This window comes from Rhineura floridana, chromosome 14 (assembly GCF_030035675.1).
Source record: "Rhineura floridana isolate rRhiFlo1 chromosome 14, rRhiFlo1.hap2, whole genome shotgun sequence".
NCBI classification, from domain to species: Eukaryota; Metazoa; Chordata; class Lepidosauria; order Squamata; family Rhineuridae; genus Rhineura; species Rhineura floridana.
In genome coordinates, this window is record NC_084493.1 from 21,685,929 (window position 1) to 21,699,284 (window position 13,356).

Consider the following 13,356-nt stretch of genomic DNA (forward strand, 5'->3'; position numbering starts at 1 on the left):
TATGCCATGGTTACAAAGATATGGATTCACCTTCCCAGGGGGCTGTTAAGAGCTATAAACAAGCAGCCCAGCAAAGTCTTTATTAAGCGTCATTTCAGTTCACTTAGAATACAGCCCCCAGTGGGGCAATTGGACAACTTGGCTGTTTTCGTTATTTTATCTACCCTTTGAATAAGCCACAGGGCACCGTGCCATTGGCAGCAAATCACCAAGTGGAGTAACTGGCAGCTTAGAGAGAAAGACGCGTTGCTATGCAACCGCCAATGAGGTGAAAGGAGGTTTCCAAAACAAGAATGGAAGAACATTATTCTATGTGGAGTTGCGGAGCGGGGGGGGGGGATGCTCCTCTGGAAGTGTTCGTGCCTCCTCCTCCTCTCCTTTTTAAAATGATCGATCCAGTCGCATTGATTTGATCGCTGGTCAAGAAAGGCATTCCGAGGAGTATGGTTTGTGGTTTTTGTTTTTTAAACCTGATCATATTTCCCCGGGTTTGTTTGTTTTTTTAATCTCCATTTGAAAATGTGAAGGCTTTGCCATTTTGAAAAATGTCATCTGTCCTTGGTTCTCCAGATGGTAAGTAAAACCACTGAGACCTTGGCAGAACTAGAGGGGAGGGGAGGCCATGCCCCCTCCCCAAACTAGGAACAAGAGAACCACTGGAACTAGACAGAATTTAAGTGTGGCCACATGTTGTCATCAGGCCATGTTAACAGGAGTGGAACTGCAACTGCAAATGTTTCTTGCCTGAACCCCCTGCAAAAATGCAATGTGGATAAATGCACAGTGTGAATCACATCCACACCATACATTTCAAGTGCTCTGGGTACTACTTTAAGAGTCATGGCTTCCCCACGAAAAATCCTGAGAATTGTAGTTTGTTAAGAGTGCTGAGCATTATAGCTCCAGGGGGGTATCCAAACAACTCTCAGGAGCCTGAACAGAGCTACAATCCGGAGTATCCTTAAAAAACTACAGTTCCAAGGATTCTTTATGGCGAAGCCATGACTCTTGAAGTGGTACAAGAGTGCTTTAAATGTGCATAGTGTGGATGTGACCTTCCTTACCCAACTATCCATCTAGGTTATTAGGAAAGGGATTGGATTTAAGACTGCCAATAAGGTAATCCCTGTATACAAATCTATGGTGCAACTACACTTGGAATCCCATGCACAACTCTGGGTCACCCCACCACAAAAAGCATATTGCAGAGCTGGAAAAGATGCAAAGTAAGGCAACTAAAATGACTGGGAGGCCGGAACAACTCCCTTGTGAGGAAAGTCTACAATGTTTGGGGAGGGTCCTTACCTTTGTGGTAGGGTATTTGCCTTGCATGCAGAAGGTCCCAGGTTCAGGGATGTAGTTGTCTGGGGTCTTGGAGGGTCTTAGACCCCTTAGCTTTTGTGGGGCAGGGTCCCAGCAGCGCCCCTACATCTCCAGCATCCTGTGAGCCAATCAACATGAAAAGGTAGTGTGTTAGCTACTGAGAAGAGTCTTCTAACATGCTTCCTTGTCCTTTCCTACGGATTGGAGCCAATCAGAGTGAAAGGAGGTGAGTCAGCCACCAAGAAGACTCTTCTCAGTAACTAACACTCTCCTCTTTCATGCTGATTGGCTCCTAGGGATGTCTGTTGTTGTGGGAGATGGCATTAACAAGGATCTCATTCTCAACCCGGCAGCAAATGAAAAAAAAGGAAGGAGGGGGTGTGGCTGTGACTATCCTGAAGGGACCCTGCACTTCTGAATTTGCCAGTACACTACAGCCCAGGCTCAGTCCCCAGCATTTCCAGATAGGGCTGAAACCCTGGAGAGCTGCCGCCAATCAGTGTCAACAATACTGAGTTAGATGGACCAATAGGTTTGCCTTAGTATAAGTTCTATGTTCCTAAACGGTGAGTTAGGGAGCATTCTACCATTATGCATGGAGAACATTATTAGAGAGAAGTTTTTCTCTTTCCCTAGGGTTTTCATGGTAAGCGGTATTCAGAGGTGGTTTACCATTGCCTCCCTCTGAGGCTGAGAGGCAGTGACTGGCCCAAGGTCACTCAGTGAGCTTCACGGCTGTGTGGGGATTTGAACCCTGGTCTCCTAGGTCCTAGTCCAACACCTTAACCACAATGCCACACTGGCCCTCATCCTAAGAAGGGAAAGGGGATATATTCGATTCAGTTCCCATTTAAAGGCAAATCTGTCAAATGTCACTATTTGATATCCAGATTTTGTGATGCAGTTCTCCAACCAAACCATGTTTATAGCAATGCATATATTCGGGGAAAGTGTGCATAAATATGAACATATTACTGAAAATAGCACCTAAAGGAGAAATGGCTTGCAAAAATGTGTACTTTAGCCAAAACTGCACACAAAAATGTGTTTATTAGGCTAAATTTGCACGAAGATGCTGAAGAATTTGCAGGAGGAGTTTTTAAAACATAAAGGAGCAAACTGCTGCAGGAATGCAGAGAACTGAATTTAAGCCTGGGAAAGTGCCAAACAGAGAGAACTGAAACGGACTGATCCTTCCACCCCTACTCCTAACGCTGGAGCCTAGAGGCATCCAATTAAGCTGAATAGTGGGAGTTTCAGGGCAGACTGAGAACGTACTTCTTCACACCGTGGCAGTGCATAGTCAAAGCTAGGGAATTTGCTACCAGAAGATGTGGTGACGGCCACCAATTTAGATGGCTTTACAAGGGGTTTAAACAGATTAATGGAGGATAAGTGTATCAGTGACTACTAGCAATATATTACCTCCAGGACCAGAGACAGCATTCCTCTGGATTTCAACTGCTGAGCAACCGGAGTGGGAAGAGGGCTGCTGTGCTTGTGTCCTGCTCCAGTTGAGTCACAGGACCAGAGGCATCTGGTTGGCCATTGTGGATAAACAGAATGCTAAACGTAGAGGGACTCTTGGTCTAATCTAACAGGTCTCTGCATTGATTCTTGAACTGAGCAAGGGGTTGGACTCGATGGCCTTATAGGCCCCTTCCAACTCTACCATTTTATGATTCTTATAGCAGGTTGACAACCTCACAGTAAATCCATTTGAACCACAACTGGCTAAGAGCTTCTCCAGATTTTGCTCCCAGAGCGGCTGCTGTAATGAAACTTGGAAGGCTTCAGGGCAAAATAGCTGACCCAACTGCGTGTAACTTACACATGTACCATAACCGAACCCACGATTGCATTTTTTAAAGAATAAAAGTCCACTTTAGGAGGCGGAAGAGAAAACAGAGAAGTTGTAAGAGGCAGGGCACTTAGCTCTCCTTACTGCAATTGCTCTGCTCTAAATGACCCTTCACCCCCAGAGGCTTCCCTCCCTCCACAGGGTTACCAACACAATTGCCCTTGCAAATATGCATCTAGGTCTTGGGGAGCAGCACTTTGGGGGGTGGTATAGAGCAGCAAAGGGCAGGCAAGGAGTTAGGTGCACTCTCCTTAACTTCTCTGTTATAGATCTCACCCTGCTGACACAGTTTTACTTTCCTTTTTTTAGAAAGGCACTTGCAATTTTATAGAAACTAGGGCCAGGTGTGGAAGGCATGCTCGCAGAGGAGCACCCTTGCACCTGCAGGATTGAATCCTCTACTCAGCAGCTGTGGAGCAGAGCCATCAATCCTGCAGGGAGCTGCTTCAGAGGGAGGGGTGCCAGGCAGGAAGGAAAGGCAGACAGCATCAGGCAGGAAAATGGAAAGTTTAAGCGGAAAAGCTGCTTGCGAAGGAGCATCCTGCATCCAAAGGCATCTTCCACCACCACCACCTTCTCCCAGCTGGCTCAGTAGATCCCTCCTATTCTCTTAGGCCTTTTCTTTTACTGCTTCTCCTTTACCCCAGGTGACCCTGCCTGATACCTGGATGCTCTGCTCCCTGGCAGCCCCAGATCACTCTGGGCAGCCAAGCCCAACCAGGATATCTCCACTCAACTTGAGCAAAGCCTAGAACTCCCCAAATCTGCCTCATTTAGTTCAGGCTTCGGCCAAATCCAGTGCTCATCCCTAATTTTAACCACTTGTTTCAAAACTGTACTGATTTTTTCAATGGTTTCGTAGGCTATAAATGGATTAGTCGCCAGAACAAAGCATTCTGTTAGCCACGCCTGGAGGGGGAACATGCTGATCTGCCGATCAGTTGCGAAATCTCTTTGAAGCTGAATCTTACTCGAACTGAGCCCACCAGGTTTTACAGTGAAAAGGGGTGGGGTTTAACTAGGGTCGTGTGTCCCCCGTTTTCAGAAGAGAAGAGATGCACTGAAACCGGCAGAACAATAGGTGTGTTTCTGCCCTTAGAATTCCCAAGCAACACCAAGTCTAGTACATCATAAAAATCAACCTAATATTCAAATGCATAACATCAGGGCCAGTGTCAGAGGGAGGCCAGGTTGGGTCATGGCTGAGGGCCCCTGTGGCCCAGAGGGGCCCCTGAAGGGTCCCTCCTTAGGGTGGGAGGGTAGCACTCCTGTTCTGTGATCAGTGGCAGTGTTGACTCCTGACCCTGCTGCAGATCGCAGAGCACACAGCACCCTCCATACAGACCATGCGGCCCCACGATGCTCGTCTGCATGCCCCAACTACCTCTCCTGTTGCTGTGAATGCTGTGTGTGCTGCGCGCACATACCTACCATCAACCAAGATGGCAGCAGAGACTTCTCTAAGGGGCTGACACCTCTACTGCCATCTTGGTTGATGGCAGGCATGTGCATGCACACAGCATAGCACGCATGCGTGCCATCAACCAAGATGACATCGGGGGCATCAGCCCCTTAGGGAACCCCCGACACTATCTTGGTTGATGGCAGCCTTGTATGCACAGCGCACAGGGCATTCTCATGATGTAATGGAGAGGTACGTGGGGCAAGTGGGTGGGTGCCATGGGCCCAGGGCAGACTAGTGCACAAGGGCCCAGCCATGCCTGGTGCCGGCCCTGCATAACATACGTTTATTTTATTTGTTTCTGCCAATTTATATAATCACTTAACGACTGTCCTTGATAACTGGTGACAGCCATCTCTAAGTGATTTATAAAACACTGCTAGAAAGCTGAGTGTGTGACTCCTGGGGATGGGGATGGTTGCCTCTCACAGGAATTGGGCTTGAGTGTTGCAGTCCCTGTGGATTTGTGGTCAAGGTTCTCAGGCTCAGGTAGTCCCTGGTCGTCAAATCCAAACATAGGTTTCTCAGTCTGCACCATAGGTCCTTCACCCTCTGTAGGCACTTGCAGACAACCTGTTTATTGAGCATTCATCCTGATTTCTTTGCAGGGAAATTAGACAACCGTGGCTATTAGTGATCATTCATTCTGATTTGTTTGTGGAGATGCTAGATGATATGGTGTCAAAGCAAATATTATTCCACCCTTTCCAATGATTTCCCCCCCATATTTTCATTATTGTAAAAAGTCTAGTCTTTGGGGAAATGGATTTGTTTCACAAGACCTAGAAATCATCTTTAATTGTGCAACCTGAATTGGCCAGGACGTGGTTGAATCTCACTCCAAAATAGCAACAGTCAGGATGAGCTCTGTATCTGGGTCACTTCCAGCAAGTGACTGGAAGATGGGGTCATGATGATGATGATGATGATGACCCTTGTCACTTGCATGGGGGCATTGCCTAAGTAAGGACATGCTCTGTGCTTTACCCCACCACCATCTGTTGAGAGCTGTGATGGGCTAAGCCAGTGTCAAGTAGGTCACTGCTAGTTATGGGTATTTTATGTGAATTGGTTTTAACTGATTACATAGGGTTGTATTCAATGCTAGTACTACTCAGAATAGACTCACTGAAATCAATGAACCTATGTTGGTCCTTCCTATTAATTTCAGTGAGTCTGCTCTAAGTAGGCCTGGTGTTGGTTGCAATAGATTATGTTTTGTTTTGCTCCAAACCATCCAGTGTCTGTTATTTTATTTTATTTCTTAATAAAATTAATATAATAAGCTTATCTTCCACTTCCATCCCCATTCTCTTAAGACTGTAGGCCAACTTTATTCCAGCATCACCTTGACTGATTTAATGCACAAGGGTCACAAACAAACAAGCAGACAAAATGTCTGGATGAACTCGCATGTACAAAAGAGCCATGGCTGTGCCTTTCCATATTGGCGCAGTCCTGGCTACAGTTTTTTTTAAAAGCTCTAAACCCACAGCCTGCAAACAGATCCCTCTTCTCAACGAAGAAAGAAGGTGTCACAGCAGAGATGAGAGGAAAGGGTGTAATTACTTCTAAATAGACTGCCTTTTCCATGTTGCACATTAAGCATCAGATGTTCCTTAATGAAGCCCTGGTCTATTTTTAAGCACCTGGGTCCTTAAAGATTCACACGCTGGATGTTCGCACATTATCCAGACAAGCCCTACACAAGAAATACAAATTAAAAATAGACAGTCTTGAAGGAAGCCAATGTGTGGCAAAGTTGGATAGGGAGACTGGGAGGGGTGGAAGCGCTCCATTCCCCATGCTAGGCTGAGGAGCCAAACAGCAAGGCAGCTGGGAACATGCTAGCTGCTGTGCCCGCAGTGTGGATGTGCATATTTAGCAGGCGCCATCTGGAAGAGGATGGCTTCTTCTCAAAAGTTCAGCAAACATTGGAGTGTGGAGCTGAGTAATGATGACTGCCAGCCAGACTTGACTTGCTAGGGAATTTCACATCTCCAGGCAAGTCTGCCTGGCACGGAAGAACGGGGGTCTTGTCACCCTCAACAAGAAGACATGCAAAAGAGGGTTTGTCATACAAGTCAGCTTTTTCAGGGCATTTAAAGCACACCGAACACACATTTAAAGCATGTGACTTCCCCCAAAGCATCATGGGAACTGTAGTTTGTTAACTGTGCTGACAGTATGTAGCTCTGTGACGGGAAAACCACAGTTCCTAGGATTCTTTGAATGAAGTTGTGTGCTCTAAGCGTGCCTTGGATTATGGTTTAAATGGATGGTGTGGACCTGCCCTCAGTCTCCATTTCCTTTGGGGCAGGGATTGGGGAGCATGCACCCCTCTAGTTGTTACTGAATTCTGGCTCCTCATCAGCTGCCACCAACATGGCCAATGGTCAGGGGTGATGGGAGATTAGGGATGGAAGGATCTGTCAGTTTTGGTTCTCTCCATTGCTTGTTTTTTCAATCTTAAATTCAGTTCTGCAGTGATTTGTAATTAAAAAAAAACCTCATGAAAATTCTCCAGCATTTTAGTGCTAATTTCTGTTAATAAACACATTTTTGTAGGCAGATTTGACTAATGTGCACATTTTTGCAAGCAATTTCTCATCATATAATGCATTTTTGGATATTATTTTCACTCATATATTCATTTTTACGCACATCTTCCCCTAATAGATGCATTTTTGTAAACATTGTTTGGTTGGTAAACTGCATTGCAAAATTTAAATAAGTGTAAATTTTGAAATTTTGAAAGATGGCTGTGATTTGGTTCTCATACTGTTTTGGAAAGTTCAGATTTGATAGATTTGGCTTGAAATGCAAACTGAATCAAAATTCTTGCCCATCCCTACAAGGGACACCTAGACCTGTGGGAAAACATTATTCCCCTCCCCCAGCTTTTTCACTTCTACATTTTTTTCCAGAATGCGGAATAAATTGAAGGGATATTAAGCGGACTAGGACCTAGCCATGAAACACACTGTGTGACCTTGGGCCATTCACTGTCTCTCAGCCCCACCTTCCTCACAAGGTTGTTGTGAGGATAACATGAGGGAAAGGAAACCTATGAGTGTCACCTTGAGCTCCTTAGAGGAAACATAGAATGAACATAAATAAGGACTAAAAAGTATCTCTCCAGCCTTCCTGCCTCAAATTTTGGATTGGGGAAGGGGACAGGTTTGGAATAATGAAGAAAAAAACACACACCCTAAACTCAAAGAAAAAAATCTGGGACACAACTAGGATATTCAGGCCTACAAATTGTGGACTTTACATGTAGTTCCTCTGCAAATGTGTCTGTCTGCTGGGAGCCTGGGACAGGCTTGCCCGGGTGGGGCATGCTGGCAAGCTGCAAACCATGCTCCCGTACTACATAGAGGTTCTGCAAGCTGAGTTCTCATCTGAACCATCCTCTGCACCATCCTTCTTTTTATAATAGCATTTTAAGTACTTTATAGCCTTTTTATCTTCACAACAACCCTATGAAGTAGATCTTAGTGCAATTTTAGCAAAACAACAACAAAAAAGAACAGTACTAGCACCTTCATGACGAACAAATTTATTATGCATCATTCTTGGTAATCCTGCTTATGCAGTTATACATTTGCCAGTCTTTAAAGTGCTACTGAATTATTATTTTGTTTCTGCTGTAAGCTGTGGCTAGTTGGCTACCCTCTTGATTGACAATGTACAGAGTAATGTACCATACAATGAGCTTGCGGCAGAGAGGAGGAATTTTAAATTAGGCCTCCAGATCTTCTGGTGGACTGTTTTTTGGTGTTTTTTTTAATTGTACAGGCAAGGCTCTTGCCACTTGGCTTAGTGAGTGGGAAAATGTGCAGGCAATATTCTACCCAATCAAAGCATGACACAGCCTAAGGGGGTTACCTTGAGCAGGGAGATCCATGATTAAGGATTATGAGCCTCAGAAATAAGATTCATGATTGATTACATTTTCCCAGTCACCATTAAAAGAGGCTCAACTGAGGGAGCTGGGTTACAGCACCCTATTAGAAGGCTATTTTAGAGTAGGAATTGCTGGGGGGGGGCATTTACTTTGGAGAAGAGCCAATGGCTTTATTGCACAGGTAGAAAATTCCTTTCCTTTTATATTCAGATGTTTGGCATTTGCATTATTATGTAAACAAGGACTTGTCTATATTGTATGTGAAAGACAAGTATGAACCCTTATACTTTTGAAATGACAAAATAGGAATATACATAGAAAGTGGCCTTATGCCAAGTCAAACCATTGGTCCAGCTAGCTTACTGTCTACACTGACTGGCAGTGGCTCTCCAGGTTTTCAGACAGGGGACGTTCCCATCCCTACTTGGAGATGCTGGGGATTGAACCTGAGGCCTTCTGCATGGAACGTAGATTGTCTATTACTGGGCAACAGACATCCCTCAGTGTGGCTATGAGATTTCTACTGTGTTTAAAAGGAGGTTGGGATGGTCTCTCTCCATTACATGAAATGTTGCTTAATGAAGGATAATCAGATTTATGAGAGAAACAGAGATATCAACATGAAAAGAAATATTTCAGGAAGCCGGCAGACAGAACTGTAGCTGCCGTGAGTGCCCTATTGTAGGGTAGAAGGGTGGGATAGAAAATATTTTAAATAAATAAATAACTGAAAGTGCCTCAAAGTTCTGAAGAAGCATCACTTAAGACTCAAGACTGAGGAAGAGCAATACCCAAGGCCAAGGCAGGTGGGTTGTCAAGGTAACAGTGACTTGCCCTCCCTTGTGGTGATGCTGGCTTAAAAGCCGCCAACCAGGGATGTTCAGTGTGGGAGTCAGAAGTAGAGAGAGGAGAGGAGGAGGAGATTAGGAGAGCAGGAAAGCGGCAGAGAGGAGAGCGGAGGAAGGTTTTGATTTTTGATTTTTGTTTATACTTTCCTTTATTTTCTTTATTTTGTTTATATTTTATTTATTTATATTTTGTTTATATAGTGTTTATTTTGTTTCTTTATTTTTGTACATTTTGTACATATTTTTATTTTTTGTATATATATTTTTATATATTTTATAGATCTTTAGGGTTAGGGGTTGGGGTGGAGTAGTTAAGGTGGGTGTTCAGGTAGTTAGGGCAGTTAGGGCTTTGGGTTTTTTTAAAAAGAGACATCATCATGTTCAAAATGTATGTATACTTTTTTCGGCTTCTATTTGTACCCTAAGGAGGAGGGCCCAGGTTCCCCCTTGTGGCCTTGCCCCCCCCCCAGAGGTCACTAGGCGAGTCACCCCGCTAATCGCTGGAGTCCAGGAGTTTCCCTTCGCAGTCCCCACACAGCCTGCCTCCACTGCCCCTAAGCTACAGGGGCCAAGAACACTCTCCCTCGATAGTGCCCCAAGTTCAGGGCAGATGCTTCAACCCAGTCTCTCTCCTTCTTCCCATTTTGTCTCAGGTTGAAAAAGCTCCATGAGATTTGCCAGACATGCTGCATCAAATGATCCAAAGTCCATCCCCTGGTCAGGAAGAAGGAAACTGAGATCCGTGTAATCTATGAGAGGCCCGATGACCAGGAATGGACACAACTGCCTCTGACAGTTTAGATGAGGAAATCTGTTCTGCTTAGGGGGAATTATGGTGAGGCCAGTGTGAGCCTGACTAACTGGGTCAGAAAGAGGGAAGTCTCTGATTTAGGAAGACTTTGGAGGCATCCCTTTGGCAGAAGGGAGATGATTGTTATGTTGCTTGACTTTTGACTTTTCCTATTGTTTCATCCACAGAGTTTGTCCCTACCAAAATATTATACCCACAGCCACAAAGGAGACATCGAAGGAAACGATCCCCAAAAGCTTTGCAGCAGCATCCTAAACCCTGGCAAGAAGGTACCACCACCACCTTCTTTACTGAGAGTCAGTGTGCTGCAGATGTTAGGTTGGGGCAGGCGGGCAAGGTGCCACTTGCAGGCCCACAGAGGCCCACAGAGGCCTTCTCTAGTGCCCACAGGGTGCCCTCCCCTCACCACACTGAAATTAGGCTCGAAACAAGAATTCTATCGTAGCCAACAGAATAGATTCCCATATGTGAATGGCTGCAGTGTGATTGGGTGACCATGGGTGGATACTATCTCTTAGTCTAACCTACCTCACAGGGTTGTGGTGAGAAGCATGTGTGCCACCTTGGGCTTCTTGGAGGAGAGGGGAGATATAAATATAAATAAATAAAATAATGAAGTATCACTTTTCTCCTCCATCCAGATGACCTCATGATAGAAGATCTATAGTTCTCTGAAGAGATTCTGATGGTTGCAATTCCCCACTGCGTAAAAGGCAAAATTCAAATTAAGAGTGGCAAAGGGGATGGGCTCTTCCTTGGATTTTTACGCAGCATGGTCTAGCTTTCTACCATATACTAGCCAGTCCCAGTTGGACTTTGAGGCCTTTCTGAGACTTTGGAACTGGGACTGAGAAGGAAACCACATATTCCATCTGGCTGAATTTGAATGGCAGTACGCAGGAGCTCCAGAGCCAGCAGTGAACTTGACTTTACAATTGGGACTGTGACTATGGACACCAGATAGCAGAGACTGAATTCATAGCGGATGCCTTTGCTTGAAGATGTTCACATGCAGCATTGTGCTTGGGGGGAGGGAATTGGGTATTTGGGAGCTTATGACATTACGATTTTTATATCTCTTTGAAACAACTTTGAAAAAATAAAATGTTATTAAAAATAAAAGATGTCCTAATGTTTCTACAACGTACTGTTTGTTGTATTCACAGGTGAGCAACGGAGAGCATCGTTCATTGAAGTCAAGATCAAGGGCAGCATTGGACCACGGCTGTGAGGTCCAGTCCTTGGAGTTTTCCCCCTGGTTCTGTTTTTGCAACAGAATGGGAGGGCAGAGACCTGTTCACAGGGTGTAGGGGGGTGAGGGTGTTATGGTGATCCCATTGTCCTTGACAGATCATCTGATGGGAGGTTTGGACTGACAGTGGCAAGGTTTCTCTTCAGGGGCGGGGGGATCTATTAGGATGTTGCTCTTTTGGGGCAAGGTGCTGGAGAAGCCGCTGACGGAATACCTTTAGTCATGCTTGGAGGAAACACAGTGTCTGGACCTATTTCAGTGTTAATTAAATGTTGAAGCTGGAGAGGTGCACATGACGATCTCAGCTGCTGTGACATGATCCCCACAACCTTCCTAACAGCTGGTGATTGGACACTTCGAAGGAACCTGGAAACCTCCCCTCCAAGCGGCCAAGCTCCTTGTCCATCTCTCCTGCATGAGAGGCACCTAGCCAATTTCCTTAGCTACTTGGAAGGGAGAAGCCCTGCAAATCTCAACTATGAGCTAGCAAACCAAGAAGCATCCCACCCATATCCATCCACATCTAGAAAAGTGGGTTTGGCAAACAAGGTCAAATATTGGAGAGGGCCTTAAAACACGTATGGAATGTGTTACATTTCCGCTACGTATAAATACACTACAATCTTTCTAGCACAAGGTTTTTAAATGCCCAGAGATTGCACGGCCACTGTTCAATCATTTTCTATCTATCTATCTGTCTGTCTGTCTGTCTGTCTGTCTGTCTGTCTGTCTGTCTGTCTGTCTGTCTGTCTGTCTGTCTATCTATCTATCTATCTATCTATCTATCTATCTATCTATCTATCTATCTATCTATCTATCTATCTATCTATCTATCTATCTATCTATCTATCTATTTATTGCCTCTCAAGCTTGTTTTTGTTTGAAGGCTATTATATTGTTTTATTATATTGCATTTTTATAAGTGGGCATTGCACTGGCAGCCACTAGATGAAGAGTTTAAAAAAAGATTAAAATGGCTTAATCCATTGAAAAATATAAAAATTAACATGAAGAGGAACAATGTGTATTGTTGACCAGGCTGCTAAAGTAGCAGTGACACGCCCTGCATTTATTTATTTATTTATTTATTTATTTATTTATTTCATTTTTAAACCGCCCATAGCGAATAGCTCTCTGGGCGGTGTACAAAAGATTAAAAGTACAGAAATACAAAATATCACAATAAATAAACTGAAACAAAGAGATTTAAAATTGTAACATTAAACGCTTTAAAATGCCTGGGAGCATAGCCAGGTCTTAACCTTGCGCCGAAAAGATAGAAGCGTCGGCACCAGGCGTATTTCTTCGGGGAGGCTATTCCACAATTCGGGGGCCACTACAGAAAAGGCCCTAGATCGAGTAACTGTCCTCCGGGCTTCCCGATGGGTTGGTACCCGGAGGAGGGCCTTAGACGCTGAGCGAAGTGACCGGGTCGGTTCATAGCGGGAGAGGCGTTCCACAAGATACTGCAGTCCCACGCCATGTAAGGCTTTATAGGTCAAAACCAGCACCTTGAATCTGGCTCTGAAGCAAATAGGTAGCCAGTGCAAACGGGCCAGAACAGGTGTTATATGCGCTGACCGGCTGGTCCTCGTCAGCAGTCTGGCTGCTGCGTTTTGCACTAGCTGAAGCTTCCGAACTGTCTTCAAGGGCAGCCCTACGTAGAGCGCATTACAGTAATCCAACCTAGAAGTTACCAGAGCATGAACAACTGAGGCGAGGTCATCCCTGTCCAGATAGGGGCGTAGCTGGGCTACCAACCAAAGGTGGTAGAATGCATTCCTTGCCACCGTGGCCACTTGCGCCTCCAGAGACAAGGAAGGATCGAAAAGAACCCCAAGACTACGAACCTGTTCCTTCAAGGGGAGTGTAACCCCATCTAGAACAGG

At 45.0% G+C, this 13,356-nt stretch overlaps 1 long non-coding RNA gene across 1 annotated transcript; it reads left to right on the plus strand.

Moving 5' to 3' along the window:
* Nucleotides 1-1,148: 1,148 nt before the first annotated feature.
* On the plus strand, nt 1,149-11,263 carry LOC133369922 (uncharacterized). Its single transcript, XR_009759020.1, has 4 exons — nt 1,149-1,226; nt 10,058-10,239; nt 10,383-10,484; nt 10,857-11,263. It is a non-coding gene; the product is annotated as an uncharacterized LOC133369922 (long non-coding RNA).
* The last annotated feature ends 2,093 nt before the right edge of the window (nt 11,264-13,356 follow it).